Below are 24,854 nucleotides of genomic sequence, written 5' to 3'. Positions count from 1 at the left end.
TGGCTCGGGTTCGTTCCGCGTCACAAATTGTTTAACCGATTTAAGGGCTGCCAATCGGCCCCGGTAGGAAGTAGAGGGTGGTGGTGGGTGGTTGGTGAAACGCGAACCAGGGCACGCGCGGGCAGCGAACAGAGGGATGAGTAGAGAAAAAAAAGGAGGGCACAACGCCCAACGGTGGGATCGTCCTTCCGTTCGACATCAGCACGCGCCCGTAGGCGGCACGGTCGGTTTTTTTTTGTTATCCGTTCGCATCCTTCCACGTGGGGTGGGTGGCTTTAGCGCCTGCCGTCTCTCTCGCCCTCCCCTCCCTTGCCGGTGCGACCTTTCCCCGAAGGTCCTTTTTTTATTATCTCGTGCCATCGGGTCGCGTGCTCGGGTGGGCAGGTTTTTCTTCGGAAAGACCGAGATACCGGACGGAGGGATTTTTTGTTTGCTTGTTTTTTTGTCGGCTCTTCTGCTCACGCGTCTCCGCGACCGTCGGCTGGTGTCCCAGGGGGGGGGGGAGGATGGAAAATAAAATATCTCCCACCCTCACGCGTGCGTTTCCCGGCGGCCACTTTTGCCCATGGCTTTTGACAATCCGAGCCCGCTGCCGGAAGGGAGGTGTTTTGAAACTCCGCCGGGAGAAATGAAGATCAAATAAAGCAACAACCAACAAAAAAAAGGAACAAAACAAAACAAAGCACAGAGCGCAGAAAAACATCCGCAAGTCGGGTGGGAAAAAGTGTGCCAGTGCGGTCGAATCATCCCACCCGGCCGTTCCGGTCGATAAAGGGTGGCGTATTTTTTTTTTGCTTCGCAACCCTCGCCGTCCGTTTGTTAGTGCGTGCTTGTTTTTTTTTCGGCTTGCTTTTGAAGCCCACCGAAGGACGGCAAGATGAAAATGAGGAAGCTAAATAAAACCCTCCCACCCGGGACCGTGGGGTTCCGGTTCTCGAACGCTCACCCCGATGTGCGGGGTGCGATAAGAGGGTGACGAGAGGGTTATGATTTTACGCTCATTTTCTTTTTATGGTCCGAAGGGATTAAGTGGCAAGCGGCAGCACCACGAGCGCTATGACAACGGATGTGCGGGTCGTGCGGTGAAAGGATGATGTAGTCATCCTTCCCCACAAACACACACACACACACGCACGCACGTACACACACGTTATCCTTACGGTCGGGTTTTTCCTCCTTCCCGATCGTCCCACCTTCCTGCGGTTATCCCTGTCGGCAAATAGGCGCAAAACCACCCACCACCAGTCGACTACCGGAACCGATCCTTAACGTTACCGGGCGTATCGGGCGTGGGGTGGCAAATTACCCCCGGGAACCGCATCCTCACCCACACCCGACACGGAGCCGAAAGGGCTCGGCGCTAATCACCCGACTTGCCCCCGAAAACGCCAACGGATTAGCCAAAGTTCGTGATGCGCACGTCGAGAGCGAACTCGGAAGGCGTCGACCAGGACATCACGTCCGCCCACGTCCGGGGGTGGTGGTGTGGGGGAATGGGGAGAGAGAGGGAGAGGGTGGCTCAGAGGGAAGGATTAGGCGTCGCCGGGTCTACCTACCTGTTTGCAGGAAGCCAGCGATGGGATTCCGCGCAACCCGGAAACCCGGAACTCGGCCCGACGGCGATAACGATGATGGGTTGGCTTCTTGATGAAGACAGATATCTCGCCGTTTCCGAGGAGATCTGCACCACGCCTTTTGGCAATTAAAGTCTTGCGGTCCGGCGTATTCCTTTGTTTTGCTTTTGTGCTGTTTTGTTTGTCTGCTGGCTTTGGCTTTTGTTTGGTGTGCTCTTCTTTGCGCTGCGTTGGTCTAATTCACTTTGTCCATCACTTTTTCACAATTCTTTTTTTTTGTCTGGATTTTGATATAATTTTGATTAGGTTGTCTTCTTTTTTTGTGATTTTGCACCACCGTTCAGCACTTGTTTTTTTGTTTACAAATATTTCACAACAAAACTGTTTCTTGTTTAGTCAAATAATCCAACGGTCAATTGTCGATGCAGGTTCGTTGCTTAAAACCCTTACACTTGCGTTTTGAACACTTCCGTCGGCGATGCACTTAAAAAAGTTCGAACATTTGCTTCTTATCACGTTCGCTTTTCACTTCACAAAAACACCCACGCCAAAGAGCACTCGGTGCGCAATTAATTAATTAATCCTCGCTTGCGCTTCTAATCACTTTCACCACCAATTAAATTCCACCCGCGCGGTTCGGTTTCACGATATGGAAATAGTTTTCCCACCCACCGGGAAAAACAAGCGGACCGCTCACAGGACGAAGAAGAAGAAAAAAACCGACCGAGCAAAGAGAACAAGAAAACAAAAACAACAAAAAGGGAAAACTAAAACGAAAGAAAATGCGATGCTCGAGTGGGCACGTTCAGCGCCACGGTGATGCAGAAAAGTGCAACACGCCGCCGCGCTAAGGAAATAAAACACGGCGCGAGAGCAAACACACTGCTGCTGTGGCTGCTACGATTGCTTCTGCTACTGCTGCTGACGAAGGCGTACGTATCGTTCGAACGGGGCCAACCAAACAGGCCGAACAGCTTCCAGGGACCAAGGCTAGCGAACGCCACCAAACCGTGCAAGTGACTGCGATCCTGCCGCGAACGGGCGTGCAGCGGAAGCTCCCAAAAGCCATACCGTGGCAGCAGGACACGAGCCCGACCCGAACGCGAACACAGAGAGAGAGAGAGAGAGAGAGAGAGAGAGTGCTACCGAATGGTCCCGAGCGGTCGAGTGGCGAGCGTAAACGGGCCTGCGTGCTTAAAGGAAAAACCGCCTGGCAGGCGGTGCGAGTTTCGAGAGCGCGTGCACCACGACCGTGTGTGTGTGTGTGTGTGTGCCATCGTTAGATGGGTGCGCGAGGGTGGGTCGACCCACCGTGAGGTGGAAAAGGGCGATGGTGGGTTGGGTAGGATTTCGATACCGCCGCTGTGGTGGGAAATCCTTGCGACTGACACGCGCCTGGGAGAAAAATTGCTGCCCAAGGGAGGTTGGTTTGCCGTCGGTTGCCGGCAGGGTGCAGGTGCAGGACGAAGGGACTTTGGCTCATTTCGTGCCGAAAGGGCCCCTAGGGGGGGACGGGGAGAACGGGGGAGGGTTGTGGTGACCATGGAGAGAAGGAGCGAAACCGGGCGAGAAGAAACGATTGAACGCCACACGGCACGGCCGGCACGAGGACGATGATGATGATGCGCGTGGGTTGGACGGTGGGTGGGTGGAATGGGTGAAGCAACACCGTACGCCCGGATGCCTGCTAGGGCCGGTGAATTGGCCGCTAGCGAGGGTGCGAGCGAGAGGTCACAGGGATGCGCCAAAACGAGACAACAAATGAGCAATCATCACACGGCCGGATTCGCTTCGCTCGGGAATGGACGACCGCGCGACCGGACGGTTGCCCCATTGGCGTGAGAGAGTGAGCGAGCCAGCATCTGCGAGTGGAATGTGCGCGAGCGAGAGAGCAAAACAAGCGATGAAAAGCGCCCCACACACCACACGGGGATTGGGCTCCAGCGAGCTCCACCAAGTGATCGAGCGTGCCGGCGCGGTTGGCGTCGGCTTTATCAATCACAGCGATTTCGGGCGGGCGCGCCAAGGTGGCCAAAATTGCGTCAAACCGGGAAGGAGCGCTTGGGCGTCCGGTGGGGGTGCCCTTTTTTTGCGTTCTTTTCTTTTTTTTTTGGTGCTGCTTCTCTTCGCTTCGCCTTTTTTGCTTTATTAAATTACGCCGCATGCCGCATGCCGGTGCGGACTATACGACCGGGTCGTTCCTGTGGTGGCCTCGATGGTGGTTCCGGTTCGATGGGAATTGGTGTTGTGGGTGGTTTTTTTTTTGCGGCGGGTGGGGGTGAGCTCATTTTGGGAACTTTTCCATGGTCGGTGGGTTTAAAACGTCGATGGTCAACCTTGATCCTAATGGGAAGCTAATCAAGACGAATCGAGCTGGAAGGGAGTGGAGTTTTAAAATCGTACTTGAAATACTTCAAATGTGGTGTTTCATAATGTCGATTATACCAGATAAAAATATATTTTAATTGTTTTAGGACCTATTTCCTGGGGGACAACTTACACAATCCTACTCAAGGAAAACTTTGAAGTATAATTTGTAATATGCTTCTCAGTTATAATATTGTACATTTGTTTAATATTTATTCATATTATATGAACGGGTATATATTTTTGGATTAATTTGAGATACGATAATCTAGCTTTAGCATGCAAGAGTTTTAAATAGCGAATTCCACATCTTTATGAGCATACTTCAAGAACTTCATAGTAGCCTTTGAAAATTTGGAAAAACAAAACATCGGTCGAAATGTCAAACTTCCTTCCAAATTGCTGGGTCGCTCGTTTTTCTATTGTTTACAACCGACACCATTTGACGAAGCTAGCCCGCGGGACGGCAAGCGGGCAATTACGGTGATTTAATTAGCAGCCCCACAATTTTGTCCACCTCCACCACCACCACGCCCACTGTGCGCCTGCCGCCATCTGGAATGTTATCCGCACAGAAGTGCCTCGAAGCGGCCAGGACGCGTTTTTTCTTCTTTCTTTTGCTCCTCTACACCCACCCCAATCCAATCCGCTCCACTTAGCTCCGCTTCCGTCCGGGACCGGTGCCAACTCGAAACCATCCTGAATCCTGCGGTGAACCCCCCACGGGTGTCCTTTATCCTCGCTTCTCCGTGTATCCTCAGTTTTCCGATCGCTGCATCGCTGGCGGTGGCGCGTGTGTGGTTTTGTGTGCGCATCTTCGCGCTCGCCTGTGTGCGTCGGCAAAAAGGACTACGGGTGGCACCTTTCGCTCACACCCGGCTTCTCTTTCCACCCCCCCCCCCCAAAGTCCCAAACATGCTCGATCCGTGCCGTGGAATACGGGATGAGGTCCTTTTTGCGTTATATTTTCCCGTCATTTTACCGCTTTTTTTCACTCACTCTCTCTCGTTTACTCTCACGTCGTTCACGGAACAGGTGCACCGACAAGGACGATCCCAAGCGTGGGCAGCGAAACGTCCTTCCCCTCCCACCCTCCCCTCCACCGTCATGTCGGGTATGGGGGGCAATCGCTCGCGCGGTATGATGATGATGATTCCATAATAAAATATCGAAACACGTTTCTCCACGCGCCGCGAGCGCTTTACGCTTTTTCGCGCGCCTAACGCGCGATACGCGAGCTGCCACCAATGACGATGATGATGGCCCGATGATGATCCCCTGCTGACGCCGGTGCTGCCCTTTTTTTTTCTCCGTCCGATGCCACACCGCTCCCGGGGCCCGTTATCGAGCCGGCATCGATGCGACCAGGACCGTGCCACTGCCAGAGCACGTCGTCGTAAATTGGGAGAATGCCGATGATTTCCACGCGACCACGATGGGCAACCGAGTGGGTGGTACGGATGGGTGAGAGGGAGCCACAGGGCATGAGCTATTGGTATGGGTTCCGCGATTAACGATTCTACCGCAGTTCCGAGCCGTGTGCTCGTTCCCGGTTGCCCTGTCCGCTCGGTCCTTTGGTTGCCCAATTTCGGTACGGTGACGGCCTGCACGAGGAGGGATCAATTTTCCACTCCCCTCGTTCCACACTCCCTCACGTACCCGCATCATCGCCCGGACGGGCAAACTGGCACATTTTTTTTCCCACCCTTCAGCTGAGTGGGTGGTTGGGGAGCTCGGAAAAATCGACGACGGTACGCCCCGGCGGTGGAATTATCGTCCTCTCTCTCTCTCTCTTCTGCCACCCCCCCCCCCCCCTCACCCTTCATCGCTCGTCCCTCCCACGTGCACGGATGTGGCGCGTTTAGTGCCGCCTCACCTCTAGCGTTTCCAATGGTGGGAGGGTTTGATTTGTTTTGCTTTTTTTTTTTTGGTCCGCCTTTCCCCACCTTTTGCAGGAAACGCGAAACCAGTGTGAGCTCACCCAAGAAGCAGAAGGCGGTGTCGGTGTGGTGAGCAAAGGAAAAAAATGAAAGCAAAAAAAAAACACGCAAGGAGGAAATAAAAAAGCACACAAAACCGTAAGGAGCGCAACGAAACGCAAAACTTCCCCATTTTCCCTCCTGCCACCCTCGCGCCATCGCACCCGAAGGGTCGTGGCTTTTTTTTTGGGAGTCTTTTTTTCCTCTGTTGTTGGTTGGCTCGCCTCCACCTTGGGAGGGCTTTTAGGGCCGTGCTCCGGGGGTTTGCGATCGAGCGGTTCGCCTCCGTGCGGCCATGGTACGGTTTTGGTTAGGCGCCCGCACCGAGCCCGTCCGGCGTAACGGAAAGGACGAAAGTTGGCTCACCGCTTTTCCACTTGCGACCAGCGCTTTTCCCACCCACTCTGGCTGGAGTTTTCACGGCAACGGATCCGCAAGGTGGTCCTGTCGTGTGCTGGACGGTTTGGGGCCGTTTCGGTACGGTTGAAAGGCTACCTGAGGCGACCCACACGACCGGACGATGTCGGTAGGGTGGGTGAGACGAGAGCGCGAGGAAGAGTGGAAAGCGACCGATGGGGGCGGAGACGACGGAAAAGTTTATGTGGGAAAGATAGGAAATTGTTGAATCTCACACCCCGTGGCGTTTTCGGTGGACCGGCGTTTTCGGTGTGAGTCCCTCGTCTCGATTGCCGTTGTTGGACAGTGTTGGGCGCAGGTTTTGCAAAACGTGGTATACCAATGGTGTGGAATGCATGTGAACAAATCAAGCTTCAAGAAGACGCTTATGGGATAAACAAATAGTAGCTAGAAAAGAGGTTTGCTAGTAAACCATTAAACCTTTTGTGAAACGTCACATTGACAGTTCTGTCCAATTCGATAGTGAGCCTCCAAATGACTACTAGATGGGGTTCGTTTTGTCGAAAATAGATGTCATATTCATAACTCCATCAAATGGTGGTTTTACACCATTGATGCAAGCTTAAACCTGCTTCCAAGGTAGCTAAGCTTTCCTCCGGCAGGACTTACCAGCCTGCAAACTCACGGTACCACACTGTAGCCGTCGAACGCTCACCGTACGCCGTTCCATCGAACGTGGCGTTTCGTTCGCCTACGGTCAGCCAAAAGCAGGATTTATGCCGGGCAACCGTGCAGGTGCCACCAAGAGAGAGAACGAGAGAAAGAGCGAACGAATTGGGCGCACGAGCAGGAAAGGATACGCCACCTCGTTTGCACGCTGGTAGGACGAAAGTTTCGGGCAAGATCTTTGCTGCCTTTCGCTAACCATCGCTCGCTCCGAGGACCCTCCCCGAAAGGAAAGGGAAAGGTGGGTGAAGGTGGGAAAAAAAGGACGCCCGCTTGTAAAGGTGGCCCGTTTCCTGTGCTTCCTGTCCACCATACCCACCCCTCGGTCGGGTGGCATCCGTGAGGTTAGACCGAGTTCCGAGAAGGTGAAAAGGTGACCGTAAATAGAAACCCGCCCCTTATTCTCGTCCCGTGCACCCGGTGCGGCTCGGGGATCTTGTTAGTTGGCACCGCCCGCTCCCGAGCGTTTGAAGATGCGTCAGTGTGGGTGGGTGGGAGTTGGGGAGCCCAGGATTCGATAGCGAGGTTATGGCGACCGGTTTCGCGTCCGGTCCGGGCACCAGACACCGGCTCCCCGGGGGTGATAATATCTCGAAACGTGTGCACACGGTGTGCTGGGTGACCCATCCCTTGGGTCAGGGTTGCAGTGGGGGGTGAAAAAAAACCCTTCATCATCCGACCGATCCGTCCGCGCGCGTGTGTGTGCGTGTGTGCGTGCGTGTATGTGTTTGCGTTAGGATCGAGCCTGAGGTGGACTTTTGTCGAAGCCTCGACCGTGCCCATGGGATGGATGCGGGAAAAAGGGTCTCCATTGGCTTGTGGGTGGGTGGTTTGTGCCTACGCTACCGCGGAAGGATACGGCCACTCACCGGATCGTCCTTGCACGGCCCCTTCGAGGCGGAAGGCTTCGCTTTATGTATACATAATCGGTCCCTCTGGTGCACGGGCGTTGGCAGCTTCCGTACGAGCGTTTTTCCGAAGGGATGCGGGTCCTGTGGGCTCCAGTGAGGGCTGGATGGGTGGGTGGGTCCTCCCCCATGCCCATGTACGTGAGCCTGCCGCGTAAGGTTTCCCCAGTCGCGCAGCGTCCAGCGTCTGTTCCGAGGCAGGACGAAAACACGGCACGCCACAAATTTAATCAATTCAAGGTAATTAATACAACATTAGCCCACCAAAGTATGGATCTGGTGGCGCATAGGCATCGTGGCGGCCATTTTCCGGTCGATATTTATGCGAAATAAAACCTTACCGGTGCGTGTGGTTGCGATAAATTCGGTATTTAAACTGCGAGTTTTTCCCCCCCAGGGATTTAGCTGGGGGCGTCTTTTTTGTCGACGTCTGGCAGGGATACGATTTTCAATCCACACCCACACACACACACACGCGTTCGGGTGGACTACTTTGATTAAAAATAATTCCTAGACACACTTTACGGCGGGTGGGCGCCAAGAGAGGGACCAGTTTTTAATTATCGTTTTCAAAAAAAAAGAAGGGAGAGCAAAAAAGCAACATGCACTCGACATTTTTGGGGCAAAACACTCATATTTTCCGACCGTCCGGGCGTGTTTTTCTCCCGCACGAGTGGTGGGGAGTTTTTCCCCGATCCAGGTACGGGATACGGGTGTGATGGTTTTCCAGTGCCTGGATTCTAGGGTCAGGCTCGTTAGCCAGATGCTCCCGTTTGGCACACGGACGTGAGAAGGGAAAGGACCAAAGACACCGCTTTTTGCCGGCGTCCGATTAGTGCCCGGGACCTTGGCGGCGAGTTTTCCCCGGTTTCCGGTTTGCGCATTGCACGAGCTCGGTTGATCGCATTAAAGAGAGAGCGAGAGAGAGAGAGAGAGAGCAGAAAAAAAGGAGCGACCGGAAGTGAACGGGGGAAAAGACTCCACCTTCCGGATACGACAAGCGTTCGGAAAATGTCACCCCACCCGTCTTTAGGGCGAGTCTTGGGAGGGGGAAAAGTGAAAAGAATAATCCACACACACACACACACACACGCGCGTACCCACAGAACCCCCAAGTGCACGTGTGGTTCGAGTTCGAAGCAGCGGCACCAAATGCTTGGGGGGTGGAAAAGCGCAAAATAAACAGCCAGATGCCGTGGGCACAGGAAAGGGAAGCGAAAGGAGTCGAGTGAGAGGAAAAAAAAGTAAAATGGCCATGTCTTCCGTTCGGTTGCCCGCTCGGTCGGTTGAGCAGCCATTTCCATGGCACGGGTGGTCGCACCCCCAGAGAAGGGGTTGGAAAATCTCCCCAACGTACCACGGCACGTACCACCGAATGTCGGCGATGTGATCGGATCCGGGAGATATCCGAAAAAAGGACCTGGACGAGCAGCACAATCCACCCCTCCTGCCCCCCCCCCCCTGACCGGGGTGGAAAACACTCACCCTCCGCTTGAACGAACGTCGCGCACGGGCGAGCCCGTGTCACGTCGGTTTTGCTGCGAGCCACTTTTCCGGTGCCACGCCGTTGTCTGGCCGTGTTGCTGCTCCCGGTGGGTGGTGAGTTTTCCAACCCATCCCGGGGGGAATTCAAACGGGGTGTATGCCGAGGGAATATCCGAGGACGGGCGAACGGTCGGGGCGAAACCTTTGATGCGATCCAAAAGTGATCACTGGCACCGCCGGAAGCCAAACCGGAAACGCCTGGCAGCGGTGAAACGGTTGTTCGTTGCCCGCGGCGTAAGGATGGTGGAGGGCGAAGTGGCAATAGTTTAATTTCATCCCAAAATTAGCTCCGTTTCGTTTCGTTCCGTTAACGAGGAAAATGAGGAGCGTCGGAGGGTTTTTTTTTTCATTCGCAGGATGGAGGTTTGAGCATAAATATTGCCCGTTGTCATGGTAACGGCGTTAGAAAGCGAATGGCTGATGAAAACCAGGATTCGCGTCCCCCAAAAAGGAGCTCTCGTGGGCGCTGAGTAAGCGTCATTTCAGACAACAAAGGGTACGCGCGAGGACGAACACTCCCAGCCAACAGGACATTCGCACGTGGCTCCCCAAAGAACGGCCATTCTGTTGAATCCTTACAAGCCCGTTAAAGGAGCAACGAACGGACACGAGGGCTCTCGCGAAACCGAACGAAAACCAATGCCGACCGGTCAGCGGAAAATGGATGCCGTTCCTGAGGTCCCTTGCCGCTTGGTCCTTTCAAATTGACAGGGTGGCTCATTGTGCATTGTCCGCTGCAACCCGGTTGCATCCGGTCCGGCTGACGTCCCCGAAGAAAGTGGCATTTGATGTGACGGCAACTAATGAACGTTCTGTCGAGGGCGGTGCTGTCGAGGCAGGACAGGCCAATGACTCCTCGTGTTCGTCAGCAGTCAGTCAATCTACGGTGCGCTTGTCAACGTCCTTCGCCAACGTACGTCATTCTGAACCAGGCGCGGCTCTGTTGATTTACGGACGAATGACGGCACCGTTTCTGTAAGGATGGTGGATATTTCAGCACACATAGGGCTTGGTTTCAATTTGTGATTCACAATTTATAAGCTTTTTGCAGCTTACTGGTATTAATTACAATAAAATGTCGTTTTGTGAATTCCTTCCCACCATTAATTTTAAATATCTCTTTATGCAATGTTACCTTAATATAACAAATTTTACTAGCATTTTGTTGAAAAAATACCTTAGTTCCATATACATTCGAGTTCTTTATATGACGTGGGACAATATATCTTCCATTCGAAAAACCGAGCAACCATCCATCTCTCGCCGTATATCGATTAATTTACAAACAGCGAACTTGCCACGTCCTGGTGCACTAAACTTTGCGATTATGAGAATCATAGAATGCCTCCTGCGGGTGTATAATTATGTCCCTGTACTCCAGCTATTAGTTCCGCGTCCTGCCGCTTCTCCCGGTCTCTCCACGACCTCCCTCGAGGAAAAGCGCTTTTCCACGCGAAGTAATAGTTTTATACCACCTTCGGGCCAGCTGTTTCCGAGAGCAAACCCAGACGGCAAGCGTCACACCAGCGCAGTCCTCCACCGACGACGCCAGCTGCAGTGGCTCGATGCAGTGGGAATTTCATCAAAACCACCCCACCCCCACCCCACCCCCACCCCACAGAGCACATGTGCGCAACGTGAGCTTCCTTCGGGGCACGTTTTGCGATGCGCGCTTGGCAGCAACCATCGTCGTCCTGTGGCGCGTGAGTCCTGCCAAGCGGACCGGAAGGAGCGAGGAAATAAAGTTTTGGAAAATTACCCTCAACGCCCTGTTCCACCCCCGGGGGGGGAGGTGGGTGGGGGTGGTGGAAGCGCTCGTTAACTGAATCATCCATCGAGCCACTCGAAACGCCAGCCACCAGAACGGGAGACCCAAACGAGTGGCTCCCAAACTCCGGTGGCAATGATTATGGCCACGGGCGGAACAACATGCGGAGGTTGTAGGTAAACTTTTGCTTCCGCTCCACCGGCCACCCCGGACCACCCCGGACCACCCGATGCAAGCGCTCCTTTCCCATCCGCTCACGGGGGTTAACTTCCGCCTCGGGGTGGCACGGGACCGCCGTAGTGGGCTGCCGTCATTTTGCGCAAAACTTTTCCACCCCAGCGACCCGTTGCAATTGGGGGTGTGGGGCAGTGGGTGGAGTGTGCGTCCTCAAACCTCCTTCCCTTCGTTCGGTTTGGTTGGTTTTGCGCTTAACACCTCGACAACAACCGGGCCACCACCAACTTCCGGTAGGTCGGCGTGCCGGATGCGTGCGCTGCTGCGTGCCGCTGGTTGCTTCAAGGGTGCGAGGTTGAGCGGCACTTTTGGGGCCAAAAGTTTTGCCGATTCATAAGCGTTCCGCATCTTGACGGCAGCGATTATCCGCCCGGTGTAGCACCCCATGTGGCCTGCAGTCTGGAGGTCGATGGAGGCGCCCAGTCTGCGTCAGCATAATCATGGTCTGGAGTGCCCCTCTGGCGTAGGGCAGGAATGCTGTTCGTTCGCTCATTCGTTCGTTCGTTTGGAAATGTGCAAAATCATGCCCACGGTGACGGTGGCCCGGGGGGATTGAAAAAGGACCTCCCATGTGGGAGCATTTTCCGCCTCCCTTGGGACCCACGCAGCCTGGACGGGATTTTGGATTTATTGGATTGGCCGGACGAACGCAGGTGGACGACGCGAACTAGCACGAATGGAAGGAATTATAATCCCATCGTCCACTGGGGGCCGAGTCGGGGCGAGTTTGCCAATTTAAATGAGCGAAGAAATCAATAAAATCCCTCTTCTTTTGGGTCTCCTTTTGGTGGAGTCTGGGCGTCTGAAGTGGGGGCGCGTGAAAAGCCATTAAATGTACCAACCGGCAAAAAGGTGAAGGAAGTAAAAGTGATAGTTTTTGCGCAAATAAATCTCACCGCTTTCCCAAACGAAGCCGGCAGATAAACCGCAATTTGTTGCGGGCTCAATTTTCCACTTGCATCCAAGATCCAAACTTTGCCGTAACCGTAAACCGTCTGCTTGCGGGAATGTTCCAGCACACACTCACACACACGCACGTGCACACTTGTCTTCGCAAACTTAGTCGCAGTAGGCTGGTTTCGGTGAACAAACCATTCCACCGCCAGACGTACCCACCATGACAAGGGTTTTTGGTGAAGGACATTTTTCATTTTGGCACCCTCCCCTCGGGCGAAGGTCGTCTCGTACGAAAACTCACCCCCGTCGACGGGGATCCGAGAGTTGAATCTCGTTATCGTTCGGTCGGTTTTTGTCGAGTGCCTTGACTCACACCTCACGCGGCCAAACTCACGATGGGCATGAATTTCCAAGCATGAAATGTTGTAGCAACTAAAACGCACCCTTCAAGCGGGAGATTGGCTCCGACCAACAGGGGGGGGGGGGGGGGGGAGAGGTGATAATGGCAAGCGGTGAAAGGCCGCCGGGCCTTGGTCCCTATTAAAATCGCATCCCCTTACACGGCCCTAGGACTCGATCTGTTGCGCATCGCACAAACTCACGCGTCCGGCATACGCATCCAATTTGCGAACGATAAAAACAGAAAACCCGTGGGGAGGTGGCCATTTTCGGGGGGAGGCGAAAAACGACCGGTCATTCCGGGTCCGGACCGTCAAGTGGTGGACCCGAAAGGCCGTCGACGTGAAGGACGCCCTTTTAATGCGCCCTTGGTAACCCTCGGGGCCGTAATTCCGTCTAATGTTACGGCGGGAGCGAAGTGGCCATCGTCGTCGTTGTCGTCGTCGTCCTGCAACAGGACCGGGATTCAGTGTGGCCCCCTCGGGCACCCGTATCCTGGGGATCATGGTGAACCACAAAGGGCTGGAGTTGGCGGAGGAATGGCCAAAAAGGAGGCGGTGATTGTGTGACAGCTGCCTCTACACTCGACCCAGGACAGTGACGGAAAAGACAGGCGTCGAATGGTTCCATTCGGGTATTGGACAAGGACTCGTTTCGAGGATTGAAAGCATTTTTTCTGTATGTGTATGTGTGTGTGTGTGTGTGTGTGTGTGTGTGTGTGCACGACAAAAGAGCTTCGATAGACACGGGAAAGGACGAACCGTACCAGGATGTCAATGTGGTCGCGGGCACGTGGCCTCGCCGTCAGTTGATGGGTGGTTTATTTATGCACTTAACTTTGTCGTCTTCCTACCCACAGTTGGCTCCGGTGGCTCAGTTTCGCTTGGCGGCGTTGGCTTCTGACGCGCGCCAGCATGGAAAAACTCGGAAAATGCACCCCGTCCGTGGCTGAGGTTCGGGGGGGGGGGGGGGGGGGCGAGTGAAATATGCGCAACTTTCCGTCAATACCGTCATCAGCTGCACCGTGTCGAACGGTTGACGTAGCCCGCGGTTGCCATGGAAACGGCTGGTGGCAGGCTGTGGAAAAAGGGCTCCATTTTGAACGCTCTTCTTAAAACGAAGCACTACTTTAAAGGTGAATTGCGCGATCGCAACGCCCACAAAGGGCCAGCGGAGGTGATATTTGATACACTGCCGGGGGTGGGTTTTTTATTTCTTCTTAAACGGCAATCGAGGAGGGTGTATTTTTTTTTTTGCAAACCCATCCCAAGACGCCTTTCGGGTGGTTGGCGTTTTTGAGGCTTCAGGACTGCGTTTTTTTTTGCTCGCTCTCCCTTCGACTTTCCGCGGGTTCGGTATTGGTTCATTGCAAAGCAATCTCTCGGTCCCGGAGCCCCGTAAAGTGTCGTAATTAATTGCATTTAATTACACGCAATTTATTGGGCTCGCCAATGACGATGTTAAGGCATTATAATTCTTCTAAGACTGGGATTTTTTTCAACTGCTCTCTCTCTCTCTCTCTCTCTTTCTCTCTCTTCCATGCGCACCTCGGGAAGAAAGATGGCACCAGAAACAGTCCGGCAATTTCCTTATCTAGCCACACTATCGCGCCCGCGGGAAGGAAACTCGAAAAAGGAATCGCTTCACGGCTCATAAATTCGCCTACGACTTCACCCGGCGACCATAAAGAAGACCGTGCGGGAAGAAGAAGAAGTAGAAGAAAACGAGAAAAAAAAAGTATATGCAGGGGACGGACAGTATATATCAAACCGAAACCGTTGATTGCAGCGTTGCGGTGATATTTTATTGCTTCTGTCTCTGGCCGGCACTTGCCGGCCACCCTTGGGCCCTAGTGGTTTTCCCGTCCCAACTCGTTTTCCACGACCGCTTCCCCGGACAACGCGGTCCAGGATCCTGGGGATGCACTTAAGATGTGTAGCAGCACAAAACGCCCGAAAGTATCCCTTTTCGCTTCCGTGAAAGGATAATGCCACGCGAAAAGTGTTGAGGAGATGCTGAATTGGGTAAGGGATAAGAGCGGGGACTCATCTTTCCCTCCCTTGGTTGCCCTGGTGCGGACGTTCGTTTTCCCAAATTTTGCCCAAATGCAAATCACCCGAACCGGCGTCCGGCGGGATGGCCTCGAAGGGCCATATTATGCTCATCTCCCCCATCATCATGTCTCTCATCGTGTTGGTGATGGTGGCCCTTGGTCCAGACTCCTCTTCCCCTCCTCTCCCCCCCCCCCCCGACCCCATCGAGTGCCTTTTCGCAAGGGTTTGACCACGCACCAGTCCGAGGTTTTTCCCGCCGGAGCCGACGAAGCGTACGAAATAAAATCATTCCCCCTTTTACGAGCGTACGAGCGAACTGCGCGCGAGTCGCTACACCGGAAGCACCGGAAGGATCAAGCAGCACCAGGAAGCGCGAGGGAGCGAATTTTCCCTTGTGGAAAAATGCACGATTGGCGTGCCTGGGTTGGTAGTGATTTTTTTCGCTCTCCCCACTCGTGGGTTTTCCTTTTTCGGCGTCCACACTTCCGCACCGAGAGGGACGATTTAGGGGCGCAGTGAGTGGTGAGAATTTTTCCCCCAAACTCGCCGCGTAGCGGAGTGTACGTGATCGGAACGTCCATTTGCGATTTCTTTTTCGGTTGCCACGTTTTCTGGCCATCCTTTAAGGGTCGTCGTTTGTCAGGAGCGTTCGACGCTGGGGACTGAAACGTTGCGGTACTGTGATGCCGGTTTCTCGAGGGAAGCAGATAGTTTGGAAAATGGCTTTCCATAACTGGGAACTCAGTGAAACTGTGCCACTGTTTTTGGATCATTTTACCCCGAAAAAAAAACGGCCTTCGGTGTGAGGATGCGCCATTGGAGCGGGTGGTTATGATTAAAATTGATTTTTGGCGCCAATACAAATGGAACCGTGTTAAGACGTCACCGGGTCGGGGGAAAGAATTCACTTCCAGTTTCTATTTCCATTGCCTTAGTACGTTAGTTTGGGCACAAACGGTAGTAACGTACGTCTTCACCGTGTCGTTGTCGTCTCCGTGCGAAGGGAGAAAAGAACCGTAGCCAAATGTTAATCCCTTTTGGCTGGGGTGCAGATTTTTCTTGCTTACGATGCGTCCGGTGGGTCTCGAAATCCGGACCGTGCGAGAGACCATAATTGATAAAAATGAATCCCGCCCAAATCCTGGGGTAGGTGAAAATGGTTGGCTTACGGCTGTCCGGCAGATTGTGATGTATGAGCGGCCGCCGAGGTCCCGTGGGTGCACGCTTCGTTGTTGGTTGCTTTTCCTTTCAGTAGATTTCCTTTTTGCAGAAGAAATGGAGCTGCATGTGGGTTTGTTTCTCCGGATATATTTCGGTTTTTTGTCACATGCACCAGGCGCCATTGTTTAGTGGCCAATGGAGAAATAATACTTGACAGCTGTCAAATATGCGGGTCAGAAAGCAAGCCATGAGAATGTTTCCACCTGTTCAATGGTGATTAATTGCGATATTTATGGTGTTGTTATGGCCAACAGCAAGGGAATTTATGCTAAATATATAAATTAGAACACTTCTTCACACAAAACGCATGGAGTACGAACTTTGCCTCACGAGCACTTCAGGTCAAAAAGGTGCTCGGGGATCATCTGAAGATTTACATATTGTTTTCTCGTAGCGCTTTCGTGCCGCCATCTCGGGCCACATTATGGAGCACCCAGCAGATGTACAAATATTGAACCCCAGTCCCTCTATGCCCACGTTCGGAGCTTCACGAACCCTCCGAACGCGCCAACCAGCGGACGTTCCAATTTCATCACTTGCCCAAGCCACGGTAATACAGACATATATTCCAACCCAGGCGATAAAGGAACGTGTGAGCCCAACAGGGTTCGACCCACCGGTTAGGCCGGCATGCAGCCTGCACCATCGTCCATCAATCGTCCATCGGGTCGCCTTCCGGTTGCGGTCGAGAGTCGACATCGTGCCCAAAAATGGGCCCTCCGGTCCTGGCACTCGACGCCCTAGATCCGGCTCCTGAGCAGGGTGATTGACGGGCAGATCTATACACCGGGAAAAAGGCAGACCCCGTGTGCCAAAAGGGGCAACGGGTTCGCTTTGGCCCGCTGCCCAAGCCCTGGTTTTCCCGTGGGCGAATAAATCCCCAACGCCAGTGGACGGCCATCGGAGAGGGAAAAAGGAAAAACAACAGCTTCGCCGGCTTCGGGACGGCTACCGTGCACTGAGAAGCGCATAAACACACCGGGAGCCCGCACGGGTGCTAGGACCGGCGTTCAACCCTTGAACCCTCCCTCTTGCGTCCTCCAACACCCCGCAGCTGAATGAAGAACTTTCCACCGAGCGATGGACCCCCGACTCGGCATTCCCCGTTTCCGGGTCACCCTTAATCTGTGGCGCACACTTGACGGTTTTCATGGAAAGGGGATGAATAAGGGGATGAGTAGGTGGATGGGTGGATGGGTGGATGGGTGGGTGGAAAGCGACCGATCCCCCGGACATATCATTCTTCATTCGGGTGGCAACCGTCGCCGCAGGACGACGTCGATGGAGATTGAGTGAAACAAAGGCGCAAGGGTCGCGCAAAACCGTCGCTCGGTCGTTCTTCGACCAAGGCCGCTTTCACCGGTTGCCCTCTTGATCCCCGTCTGCTCCGTTCCCTCCCCCCGCAACAGGAGTTGAAGTTATTTTTATTTGTCCCGCACACCCAATCCACCCGGAGGCCGCACCGAAGCGTAAGTGGCCGTGCCGAAGGAAATGACGGCCCGGTCATCATTCGCCTCGCCTCGGTGACCTTTTGTGGGGTGGGTGAGGTAAGATGGTGGGCGGTGGGGGTTTCGGTGCGAGGGAAAGGAAGCAGGACGAGCCACACGGATCGGTCATAACATTTCATTCGTTTTACGATCCCGATTCCGCTCGTGCACGGGACCCGTCTCTTCCCGGCAACGTTTTATTGGCCGAACGCGCGGACGGTGGGTGGTTTTCTCCCCCTTTCTTTTTGCGAAAAGTCTCCCACCGCATCATCCCTCTCAAACTGTGCGCCAAGAGGGGTTTTGTGCACGCGAGCGGGCGAGTGGGCGAGTGGGCTTTTTATCGAAACGTTTTTGCCCGAACGGGAACCGAACGGAGAGCAACTGCCGCCGCCAGAGAGTGGCTTCATTTCGATTCATTTTTCCACCCATGTGGGTGGGCGGGTAGATTGGGGCCACATTTTATTACCGCTTCTGGTCGGGTGGGCGTGCAGCCCAAGCGTGCGTGTGGGTGCGCGTGTGTGTGTGTGTGTCTGTGGGCAGGGCAGGAATGCAAATTTCCGATAGACGGTATTTTACGATTCGGAAAGTTCGAACGGCAGTCGCTTCCGTGCTCGTGGCTTTGCCATTGCACAGGGTGGAATCGATAAGGACTCGAACGGTGCTGAAAAGGGTGTGCACGTGCGTGCGTGTGTGGGTGGAAGGGAGGGAGTTTTTTCTTGCTGTTGTTGTTTTAATTCGATTGGTTTTCTGAAACCGACCGGGGCGATGAGGCGTTGGCGAGTGCCAAGCGCCCGAAGTTTAATCAGCGAAGGTGCAATAAATTCACAATTTCACATCGGGCAGGATGTGACGCCACCGTTGCCACCGTATAATAATTAATTAATCCCAACTTAAAGAGAGAGAGTGAAAGAGAGAGAAGTAGCTACAACAAAAACAACAGCAAGCGAAAAAAAAGGGGTTGCAAACCTCTTTTTCCCCATCCTGGGCTGGTGAAAATCCTTCAAATTTCGGCACGCTTTAAGCCGCACGGTAAAATATGACGCCACACACACACACACCCACAAACTTTTCGCCGCACCTTTAACGAATCGAGCCAGAGGGAGGGGGGGAACGGGGAGAAAGGGGACACATTTTTCCAAGCCTCTCTCTCTCGCCTTTCTCTGTCTGGCCTTTTGGCCGTGTGGTGAAAAACGTTTCAACTCCAACTCCACGCAGTTCTTCGCTCGTTCGCTCATTTCACCTCTGCGGCAATTTTCCGCGCCGTGCGGACAGATCTCACCCCCCCCCCTTCCACTCCCACTCCCACCCATGCAGGAAGACGCCGTTGACTCGATAAAATAAGTTGTAGCTTTGTCGCAGCCGGTTCCTGGCTCGTTTTTCGTCCCAGCAACCGACGTGCGGCACTCGGGAGCGAGAGAGAGAGAGAGAGAGAGAAACTTTTAGTGACATTAGTCTTCCGCTTGCACGTCCTTCGTGGCCTGCTCGTCCTTCCCTTTTTCACCGAACGCGCCGCGTGAAACGAAGCGTGAAAGCGGCCCACTTCAGCCCATCCCATCCCTTCAAAGGGGCTTATGTGTCGAGATTTTCCACCGTCGCCGTCGTCGTCGTCGCCGACTGCCGCCAGTAACTCATCGGTTTCGGGGATCTACGGGCAGCATTAGCGGTGGAAACGATGCGCGCCAGTCACCTCACCGGCGACAACCCGGCTGTGTTTCGAGACATGTGTCCGTGTGTGTGTGTGTGGTTTAGGGCGCCCTTTTAGCGCCCTCCAAAACAAGGGGGTTGAGATGCCACCGACCGACCGCCCGTGGCGAAAGTGTCACGCGAGCGCAACCCGGAAGGGATTAGCCGCGCAAATGGGTGGCAAGGATAAGGGTTTGCTTTGCTGGGGAAAAGCGTGACCGGAGGGGGCGTTTTAGCGCCCGGTGAGCGACACCAAACTGGCGCTTTTCACGTGCCGGCGCACATCCCAGCGGTGCGATGGGGTGAATTTTATCCTTTGGCGCGAATAATTACACACTCACACACACACATACCGGAGGCGCGTTCTCGGGAGCCGTCGTAAGGAAATCGTCGAATTTCCACACCGCCCTTCGGGCGGAGGTGGTTTTAAATTGATTACGCGGAAATAATACGCGACCCACCGGGACGTGTTGTAATTGAATTAATCTCAACCGCGCGCGCGCCGCCAGCGAGGTGCGTCTTAAGAGGGGGCTTAAAAAGGATGGCGGGGTGGGCACCCGGAGCATCTAATGGTTGCTTTTTCCCCGAATGGGTACGAATTTCCCTTCGCATCAAATTACGCTAATATTACAATTATAATTGTAATTGCACTGGTATTTCGTAATTTTCGATAAATATTCCGCGCGCATTCGAAGGTCCTTTTTTTTGCGCTCCTGCGTGCGCTACCTGATTTGCGTGTTCCAAAGCGTCTGGACAAGGAAGCAAGGAACGAAAACACACACACACACACGCGGGCGCACATGCACACAGAAACAGGGAAATAAATTAAATTTCATTCCGGTAGCGCTCTCCTCGCCATTTGACAGGCCGAAATGAGTTTCATGAGCCGCCTGGACAGGGTTCTACCTTCGGCGTCGGGGTGGGTGTTTCAGGCCCGTTTTTCATCAGCCAAGCGTTTTCCCCTTGGGACGACGGTAAGGGCGGTGAAAACAGGGGGAGGAGGGAGCGGCGAGAAAAATCCAATCATCATCTTCGCAAGCATCCAGATCTAATATTTGTCATACACTTTGCGGGGTTCGAAGGACGGAAGGTTGGAGAAAAAAACCGAAACCCGGGGAGCCCCGTCTGCCGAAGCGCCGAGTGACGATTTCCACCCACACACCCTCACGACCGAAAGGACGCGTTTCCCGGCTGAGATGAGAAACAAGGGTGTGGGCGAGCGAATGAGCAGCGAAAAAATAAAAGGTAAGAGAAGAAAGAAAAGCAAAAAAAAAGAACGTCATCGCCGTACAGCCACGGCCAAAGAAGGAAGTGGAGTGAAGCGGTAACGAAAAAATAAAAGAAAAGAAAAAGACGACCTCGAAGCGCTCTTACACACATCTTGCATTTACAGGAACTTTCAACTCCGACGTGCAGCTTCCGCTTGCGAACGTAAACCCGGCGCACACCTTGCCCATTTTCCGGCACGTTGCGATGGTGCGACGCAGTAGGCGGGATGTTGGCGAACGTGCGGGGGTTTATGTCTGCAGGTTCGTTTCTCAATTTAGAACCGGTAGCATTTCGGCTCCGGTGGTGGAAAACGGCGATGAAAAAGAAAAAAAAAAACAGTGGAAGAGAAAAAAAAAGGCTGTCGAAAGTCCGTAGTTTATAGCCGGCCCGGAAAATGTGTGCCCCCTCTCCCTCCCCCTCCCGTCTCCGTGCAGTTTTCTCTCGTCGCGAACGTCGCGAGCCACAGCCGGAATGCCGGAATCGAAAAGTTTTTCCCCCACGGCGCGCACGGCACGAGCAGGACGTCTATATTTCAGGCTCTGGGTGGAGCTGTGGGTGGGCTGGTGCGCTTTTCCGATGCCACCACCCCCACCCCCGGGTCGGCACCGGTTTGGGAAAGTTTGCCGCTCAGACGCGGCCTGGCGTTGAGTTTTCTCGTTCCGCTCGGACCGTGCGCCTGAACTTTGGCACCCATTAGGCATCGTCCTCGGCGTCGTTGTCCTCGTCGTCGTTGTTCTCGTCGGCACGAGCCAGTGTGCCTTCTACAAGTGTGCCCGGCTGGGCAGGATGTTGGGGTGGGAAAGCCTCGGCCGGTCCGCGAACTTTGGCACGAGTTTTCCACCGGAAGCCAGCGTTCCTTCGAAAGGCTTCCCATGGGCCTGAGCGAGGTTGAGGCTCTGGGTTTTGTGGTTTTTGCAGAAAAGGTCGCCCTTCCAAGATGTTACGATGTGCGCGCGTCGTGGGTTTTCCGGTGGCCAAAAGCAGAGAAGGGCCTGAACGAATGCGAGGGAGATAGTTTTCGGGGATTTGCACCGTTTGTCAGTTTTCTGCACTTTGCTCCGGCGCCTCTAATCGGTTGGGTTTGAAACGCCGGCAGGACACGAAGGTCCCTACGCAGGAGCAACGGATTGTGTCACAAGACTCGGTGTGAATGTTTTTTGTCGGCATTGCTTGATGAGACTGGGTTGGGTGGCATTTTCCACCCCACAGGGGAGTTGAGCAGGAACAGTGGGCAGTTATTCTTTATTTCAGGCCCACCCTTTGGTCCTTTCCGTCCCATTCCAGTGGGTCTTTTTTGGGGCGGGAAAGTGTCCTTTGACACGCGTTTTCCCTCGTGCCAAACATGGCGCCAGCAGCTACGGTGCGTTCCAATCAACGAAAACATGCTCGCTTTTTTCGGTGAAGGAAGCTCGGTATGAATAGGGGGAAAATCAGCCTTCTTACGGACCAAAAAGGGCCGACCATGGGGGTCTCGAAAAAAAAACGCCTCTTTTACCCACTGCACTGCCACCGCATACAAACTGCTAAATGGACTTCCGCCGGAATGGAACGAGCGCGCACCGCATTTGAATAACAAACCGGCATAATTCCACCGCACAAATGTTACCTTTCGACGCTCATTTTAACGCGCAACGCGCCACCGTACGCAATTTTCTCCCTCGCGCCCTTTACGGTGCGTCAATAATTCATTTACACCGGCGGTGGTGGAATGAAAAATCCCTGTAAATTCAATAGATCGCACATCTGCGTGGACACAGGGATGTGGAGAGCAAGAGGGCACACACACACACACGCACAAAAAACGGGCCACACCATGAAATCCCGAGCACCATTTGTTGCATACATATTCGCTTCAACCTCAAGGGGTCAACAGGCGAACCCAAACAAAGTATCGTCGCAAGTGTGCCGACCGAAAGCTAAAATGTCACGTAGGCCAGGTCAACTAGTGGAAAGGCAGGATGGAAGTGAGTGGGTGGGACGAGAAGAAAAAAAAAATAAACCGTGCATATTTTCTAACCACAACGAAACGTGCCCCGTGTATTTGCACGCCAAACAGGCGGTTGGAGAGTGCACAAAAAAAGGGACAAAATAAAGTCCCACACCACCACCAAACGGGGCGAACTTAAAACCACAGCCTACTGGGGGGTTGCAAAAGAAAAAAACAAAAATAAAAGGGACGAAAAAAGGGAGAGAAAGCTGACACACACAAAAAATGTCAGCACTCGCGCCATTTCGCAGCCAAATATCGCTTTGCCAACGGAATGTCTAAAAAGGGCGATAAATTAAATCACGGCCGCTGAGGGTTCGCTTTGCCTTTTTTTCCGAGACCTGGGGCGCAAATCCTAGCGCCTGGTCGGAAAGTAATGCATTTAAAAACGCATCCTCGGTGTGGCGCGCGTTTTTCGCATTTCGAGCAGAAGGTGTAACTGAAAGGCGTCTGGCAAAAAAAAAAACAAACCAACAAAAAACGAATAGAAAATGTATGCCAAGGAAGGGAATTTGGTGCTAAAAACATGTGCACGAGGGTGGCAAATGACGCCACATGCTGCGAAAAGGGAAACAAACACCTGCAGGTTTATCCGGAAGCGGAGGCCTTAGATAGGCGACAGCGTGGGTTTTCATTCGCCATTTCCCTCGTGAGGTGGAAAGTGAATTTAACGAGTGAAAAAATGGGCAAAAATGTGGGAGCGTGAAACACACCGACACACACAGAACGTCGAGACCATTTTTTTCTCCCTCGGGCTTTGCGTAAAATAGGCAAGATATTCCGTCGCTAAATGAGACTTTAAGTATGATAAAGTAAAGCCGCTCTCCTTCTCCGAAGGAATGTCCTAACCACAACAGGCTCGCGTGTGACCACGACGGTTTTATCCGATTCGCCCTCGGCACGTCCCCGCAGGGGTGGGAAAATAAATTAAAAAAACGTTATCCTTTTTTGGTTTTTGCACGCGCTCGCTCGCTCACCACGAGCTGGACGCAATTTTTACACCTGTTTGTGTGTGGATGTGTTTTTTGCTGCTGTTGCACCTTTTTTTTCAATTTTTCCCACCACCCAATGCATCACCGGTAGTCGTGAAAATCTCACCCCCTTCAAAGCTGGTCAGCCACCGGCCATTACACTCCGGAGGCTCCGGCGCTCGCTCAGACCGGAACTGGAACTGCGCAAAGCCCGCCCACCCCTTGGGGGGCGCGTGGGCGCAATCAGGCGAATGAGAAGAGAAAAAAAGAGGGTGTGGAAAACTCCTACGCAAATTGATAATAACGTTAGCACACGCGCCAACCGCGTGCGTTCGGTGGCACAAAGTGCCTCCGGGGGTGTGCCAGGAAGCCCCGTAAAAGTTCGAACGGAAAGGCAAAATAAAAAAAAAAGCAGGAGGCAAACCCCACCTCAGGTCGAGGTTGGAAAATGCGCTCCATGGCGTTCGCGCGTCCGCTCGGTGTTTTTGTGCCGTCGTCATTTTCTTTTTTCCCCCTTTTTTTTCTACTGCCATTATTGTGGTGTGCCAGAATGCAGCAGCCCAAAAGGTGGCAGGATAACACGTGTGTGTGTGTGGGTGTGTGTGGGTGCGCAAGCGAAACGCGCTCCGTCCGGATTGATAAGTGCCTTTTTCGCTAGCTCGTAAAGAGGGGGGCTGTGTGCGTATGGGTGGTGAAATGGCGTGGGGTGGTAAAAGTCGCCAGCCGGCTTTTAGCGGGCGCCAAAAGGACACGGTGGGCATAATTTAACATCCATAACCGGTTTGCGAACGTTAAATCGTTCCCATAAATAAGATTAAATGGCCGAACGCTAAAGCGCAAATCAGCGCAGCAAATTTCCCGCACCCTTTACAGCCGGCGTGGAAAAATCCTAATTTAAATGGGTATCGCATTGATTTATCAGCTTCTTTCCAGTCGGTGACTTCTCAAACCGGGTGCAGCAAAGTGGCCCAAGCGAGCGAGAGAGTGTGTTTTAACATTTGCCTCGACGCGTACGGGCCACGGTGCCGTTTGGCCCTGGGTGTGCCGGTTTTTCCCCGGTTTTCCACTCACTTTCCTTGCGTTTCCAGAGGGGAGGACGAGGGGGTGGGGTGGGGTGCGCAAGTGCGGAAAAACTTTTCCCCACATCCGCTCGCAAAACCACCCCCTCCCCCACCCGACCCCACGAACGATGGGGAAGGAAATCGTTCCACCGGGACGCCATAATCCCTTCTGCGCCGGAACCCGAACCCGCGTGTGTCTCGTGTAGCGCAAACGGGGGGAGGGGGGGTTGCGTCTCGAAGCATGGGCGGGAAAATGCCACCCACACCCACCGGTGTTGACTGTTTCAATTGCCAAGCTGCGGCGGTCTGCGTAGCGTGAGCGCACATTTTCACTCGAGCGAAGCGTCAGCGGCCCGCCTTTCGTTCC

This window comes from Anopheles nili, chromosome 3, assembly GCF_943737925.1.
Source record: "Anopheles nili chromosome 3, idAnoNiliSN_F5_01, whole genome shotgun sequence".
Classification (NCBI taxonomy): Eukaryota; Metazoa; Arthropoda; class Insecta; order Diptera; family Culicidae; genus Anopheles; species Anopheles nili.
The sequence above is the reverse complement of the archived record's forward strand: the minus strand, read 5'-3'. Positions refer to the sequence as shown.